Consider the following 6,327-nt stretch of genomic DNA (forward strand, 5'->3'; position numbering starts at 1 on the left):
TCCCTGAGCATTAATTTCTGGCTCAGGGAACCCCCTGCTTACACAGATTAGTCAAAGCAGGGAAGTTTAGCAGACACAATAGGGGGGGGGGGGTTACATAGATTACAGTGAAGGCAGGGAAGCTTCACACACAATAGGGGGGGTTTACATAGATTACAGTGAAGGCAGGGAAGCTTCACACACAATAGGGGGAGGTTTTTTTTACATAGATTACAGTGAAGGCAGGGAAGTTTAAAACACAAAATAGGGGGAGGTTTTTTTTTACATAGATTACAGTGAAGGCAGGGAGGTTTAAAACACACATTAAAAAAATGTATGTAATGTATTTATTGTTTATTCTGCCTTAACCCTTCATTGCCTTAGCGGCTATACGCTATGGTAATGAAGCAGCATTTCTGTATTTTTAATAATATTGTGCAGGAGCAGGGGGTTCCCTGAGCATTAATTTCTGACTCAGGGAACCCCGTGCTCAATGTACAATATTATTAAAATACACAAATACTGCTGCATTACCATAGCACATAGCCGCTAAGGTAAAGAACGATTCTTTATTGATGTGTGTGTTTTATTTATACTGTACATGTGCAGAGGGTCTCCGGAGCAGAAACCTTTTGGTTTCAGGTCCGAGGACCCCCTGCTCCCCGAGATACAGGCCCCTTTAGGGGGTGCCGTTATCCCTCTGCTTGGTTTAACAGGCCGCGGTCACGTGATCGGGGCCTGAACGCAGAGGGATACCGGCACCTCATAAAGGGGTCTGTATCTCGGGGGGCAGGGGGTCCCCGGTCCTGAAACCAACACGGTTCAGCTCCCGAGACCCCCTGCACATCTACACTAGCAATACAAATGTATTTCAAATGTATTTATTTGTATTTATTTAGATTTATTTATTTATTTTTTGGCGGCTGCTGTGTGTGATTCTTTGTTATTGTGGGTAGTGGGGGTGGGTGAAGGGGGTATTAGCCCCAACGGTGGTTGTTTTGGGCTTGCGGGGGGGGAGTCGCGGGAGTGGTTAACCCCTTCATGACCGTAGCGGTATTAACTGCTACGGTCGTGAAGGGGTTAAGTGCACCCGCAACCCCTCCGCATGTCCTAAACTCACACCAAGGGCCAAATACCCCCTTCACCCACCCCCGCTACCCACAATAAAGCGGGCACGGTGGGTTAACCCCTTCATTGCCTTAGCGGCTATACGCTATGGTAATGAAGCAGCATTTCTGTATTTTTAATAATATTGAGCAGGAGCAGGGGGCCCCCTGAGTTTTGATTTCTGGCTCAGGGAACCCAATGCTCACTGTACAATATTATTAAAAATACAGAAATGCTGCTTCTTTACCATAGCGCATAGCCACTAAGGCAAAGAACGAGTGTTTATTTATATATGTGTTTTATTTATACTGTACATGTGCAGAGGGTCTCCGGAGCAGAAACCTTTTGGTTTCAGGTCCGGGGACCCCTTGCTCCCCGAGATACAGGCCCCTTTTGGGGGTGCCGGTATCCCTCTGCTTGATTTAACAGGCCGCGATCACGTGATCGGGACCTTTAAACGCAGAGGGATACCGGCACCTCATAAAGGGGTCTGTATCTCGGGAAGCAGGGGGTCCCCGGACCTGAAACCAGTGCGGTTCAGCTCCCGAGACCCCCTGCACATCTACACTATAAATAAAAATGTATTTAAAATAATTTTTAATGTGCAGATTTTTGCGCAGAGAGAGAGCAGCGGATCTCTCTCTGCTGCAAACACATCTCGCCCCCGCCGGCCCATAGTATCATTTATGTGCATATACAGTACTGTACAGTGTGTGTATGTTAGGGGTTATAGGGGTTGTTGTTATGCAGTATATATATACAGTATATATACTGCATTACAATTCATGAATTTATGCCATCTGGGGGACACGCGAAGCATTGCAGCCTATTAAATCCTGATCATTATCATTTAACAGATCAGCCGCCCGTCAGCCAGGCATGAACCGTGGCTGGGAAGGCAAACGCAACGCGGCTTGTCAGAGGTGAGGAGCGGCGCTTTCCAGGTATCTGCCAGGTACAAACTAGTTATTTGCTCGAATAAAGTGTGTCGCAGCAGTACCTTAATATCTGGACTTATTACTAATTTAAACGCGCCGGAAGTTATTTATTCTTGGTACTGGATGCAGTAGTATTACACAGTACATTTTCAAGATGCAAAACCATCATGCCAGAAAGGGAATGCTTAACAAAATGGCAGGGTACGATAGGCAGTGGTGCTCACTTCGTAAAGAAACAATATCTTATACAGTGATTGCTTTCAGACATGAGAAGCCTTAATTGTCAGTGTAGTGCTCATGGGAGCAGACAGTTTATTGGTTAAGAAGCTTTAAACACTCATCTTTCAAATATATTGACGGAAGGGTGTGCTATGGTTTTAAAGTCTCAAACTCACATTGCAAACAATGTTAGTTTGTACGACGTCAATCTTTGCAGACTTGAATGAATGAATAATGGGCCTGTATTCAGACCAATAGACCATACAATGGACACTGAAGTTGTGGGATAAAGTTACAGCTATTTCTATGTTCATATACTCACATCTAAATAGCAATATTCTTGTAAGGAATCCGTTTCTGGCTTTGATTTTAGCCTTGCAGACCTCTACAAAGTCTCCCTCTGGCAATCAATGGCACATCTGCTGCCTCTCACTGCAGCTTCAGCCCTGTGCTCCGTCATTGGTGGAATGCTCACACACCTCCCTCCTTTGATTGGCTCTCCGCCCTTTATATGCTGGGGTCTTGCACTGATTCAGTGCCGAGCATAATCCTTCGCTGGATGTCATAGTGTTCTGCCACAAGCCTCCTGGCTTGCTTTGTTTGTTTACTAATCTTTGCCATGCTATAGTCTCTAGTTCTCATCATTAGTTCCTGTGTATCCTGAGGTCTGCTGCTACTCTCCATGCAGAGGCCTGTTTTGGACTTCTGTGCTGAGGCGCTGGTTTTCCCTGGCACTGCCCTGCGGTGTTCTTCGGCCAGCCTGCTGTCTCCCCCTACAGAGACCGGCGTCATGGGCCATGCCCGCTCCTCGCGCAGAGGCCACTCTCGCTCCCACGCTGAAACAGAGAGCACCTGTCTACCCGTTGCTGAACTCCTGCCTGAACCACGACGGTGCTGCCTTCTCCAATCCTGACCCTGGCTTGTCCTCAGACTACGCTGCCTTCTCCAGTCCGGACCCCGGCTTGTTTAACCATGAACTTCGCAATCCGGATCCAGCTCCGAGGCCTAAGGTCATTGATTATGTAACCCCACCTCAGCCCCGCGGTCCGGTCCCGGTTTGTAGCGAGCATGTCCGTGACAATTCTTATATTAAATCTTACCTGTACATAGGGCCATCAGAGAATGTTGGCGAGTCCATTGGTGTGGCTATAGACGTGAAAGAATTGTCTGAGCCAGTGGCAGCACTGCTTTCAGCATTGTCAAAGCCAGCTGAGGCACCCTGTGCTGCCTCCAAAGTGGCACCTCCACGAGGACAGAGAGGCCGGGAGTAAGCTTGGCACTGGAGTTACTGTCTGCGGGCAATATTCCTAGACTCTCGTAATCATCACTGGGAGTTGATGGCTTGGCGGTGCAGCTTGGTTAATGCCTTGACCTTCCATGCATACCAGCTGGTGTGCATGATGCAACAGGCCATGCAGCCTTGATCACAACTGACCCCACCAGAAATGTCAGTCACCAGTCCTGAGTCTGGCCAATCAGATACCCCACCCACCCTTCAATATTGTTGACACATAGCCATACAGGACAAGTGAAGCAGTGTGGTGGGCAATGTCAATAGCATTTTATTTTGTTTTATGTTATTTGAAGACTTATCCATTTAGTTATACATTTGTTATACAAAATAAAAATACCCTTTATAATGTAATTTTTGCCTTATTTTCCATTACAGGTTAACTCAAATGTACACATTCTACAAATGCAACAACAATAATTATATCCAATAATGTCTAAAGTCACCTTAGCATAGCTGCGTAATATAATTGCAAGTACATGTTGTGTGTACGGAGAAATTACACATCACATCCTGTTTTTGATGAACAGGTTATGATGCCTGGATTCCACTTTTTAGTCAATAGTGCGTATGTTTTGATGATGGCCAAGTGCTTTGAACTCTGTGAAGAAAGCCAACATTGGTATATTAATGTAGATGACATTCTAGTAGTTTAGTGTAACATTAACTCAAAACATCACACCTAGAGAATTTATCATGTTTTTTTAACGATTCTTTATTGTAGATTGACATATACATTGAAACAAAGCATCATATAAAGAAAAATATATGTTTATAATGCCATATAATATTTTGGATCCAAATCTTTAGATTTTCTGTCAGATCTGTGAGGCCTGGCTTCTTACACATCTTCTCGTATTTTTTTCTCTTTACAGAAGATTATAAACTTAAAAGGTAAAATAAGATAAAAACCAACCCAAACAGCGATCAATCTGATTGAATTAAACATACTAACTTTTAAACAAAACTTTAAACAAAGCAATGATGGCTTCTAAGGGGTTATATAGACAAGGGTAGGAACAGCGATATATGTTAACTCAAGCAGACAAACATACGTAAAACACCAACACCAGCATTGACCCAACTCCTGAGCAGCCGTAGTTTGAATTTGTACAAATATTGTAAATTAAGACTATACAGCCTCCCTCTAGATCAGTGATTCCCAACCTGGGGCTCCTTGAAGCACTCTCAGTGGTTCCTCCTATGGACCACTGACCCCCCCTCCCCCTGGGGGTGTTTTGTTTTGGTATGTATTTTGTAGCGTTGATTGAGTGAGAGTGGGGTAATTGACAGTGAGTGAGTGAGGAAAAGAGGGAGTAAGAGTGAGACGCAAGGGATAAATACATGCAAGGCGGGAGGGGGGAGAGCTAGTGAGATGGATGAGAAAGAAATACATGGGTAAAGGGTGGGAAATAGAGGTGGGTCGTGAGGTGTGAAATGTTGTGACTGACCCCTGTCGAACATAATATGTGTCAGCCAGATAGGGGTTCCCCGAGATTTTTAGAAATACTTCAAGGGTTCCTCCAAACAAAAAAGGTTGGAAATCACTGCTCTAGATAGTTCTTTAGCGCCCTTGACCCAGAACCTTGCATTTGTCCACCACTTCCTGTAAATTCAATCCATCTGTGGATTAATTCTTGTCTGTTAGGAACATGTGCCTATTATAGTTCCCAGCTAAACATAGCTATTGATTGATTCGTTTGTGTTGTCAGTTGGGAAATGGAGGGGAGCTGGATCTAATCCAACAGTCCATAATACACTTTTTTTGCCGAAAATAGAATGAGAACATTTTCAAAGTTACGCTGTCACTGTGACGGTAGGGGTAGCGAGGCACAGTATATTAATATTAAACCCATTGGTTGCTCTTAGAAGTCAAAATGGCCATCTCTATGCAGCAAAATGGCTGCCAGCCCTGCAATAATTTGTAACCCGAGGTTAGGTATCTATAGCAGTGTTACTGTGTAATGTTTAATTTGTTGATAATGCACTTGTGTTTTCTGTATAGTGCGATGTGCCCGCTTGGGTCACTTAGTATAGTCAAGTGGCCAGCATACAGTGAGTCAGAGGGCTAGCTTTTATTTGCGGTCAGGTGCAGTCTGTGGACAATGTTGAGGTATGGAAGGGTGAGCCCTCCTGCTGGGGAAGTACAAACTTCACTTGTGTAACATTATTCGCTCTCTGGCAGCAAGGCATCTACTCTTGCAAGAGGTATGGATCTATAATTGGTAACCAAGGCCTGGGTCCAAGCCATTCCCATTGGTCTGTTCCAATTTATGACGCTCCCAAACTCACGCTTTGGCACTGTAACCGCCCACGGCCATGATTGGTCCATCTGGTCGAGCCCCTTGCTTCTGATTGCCTCAGCGAAGGGCAGGTCTCCGCTCATTGTCTGGCACCCATCTCTCTATGATTTCAGGTGGAGGCCAAGGTTCTATACAAGTTAATTGCCAATCAGGGCTCCATAGTTGTTCATGGTTGGTCTCGGTGACTAGAGACTAATTGGAAAGGGAACTGTGGAATTTTAATGGTAACACTAAATTGACCTTAAAAAAAACTATATTTATATTATGGATAGGCAGTTTAAGGTTTTCTTGTGAGAGTATTATTAGTGCTGCATTTACAACTCACCTGGGAAGTTTGAGTATAGTTTTTATACACCGCTTTGTACTTTATGTATATTAATAGTATAGATGGTGTGCAGAGGATTGACGTAATCTTCTTATCGGAATGACAATTTTTGCACCTTTTTCCGACATTGGCGTCTATTAAGGTCTTACTTGGGATTGTAGAGTT

This window comes from Ascaphus truei, chromosome 3 (genome assembly GCF_040206685.1).
Source record: "Ascaphus truei isolate aAscTru1 chromosome 3, aAscTru1.hap1, whole genome shotgun sequence".
NCBI classification, from domain to species: domain Eukaryota; kingdom Metazoa; phylum Chordata; class Amphibia; order Anura; family Ascaphidae; genus Ascaphus; species Ascaphus truei.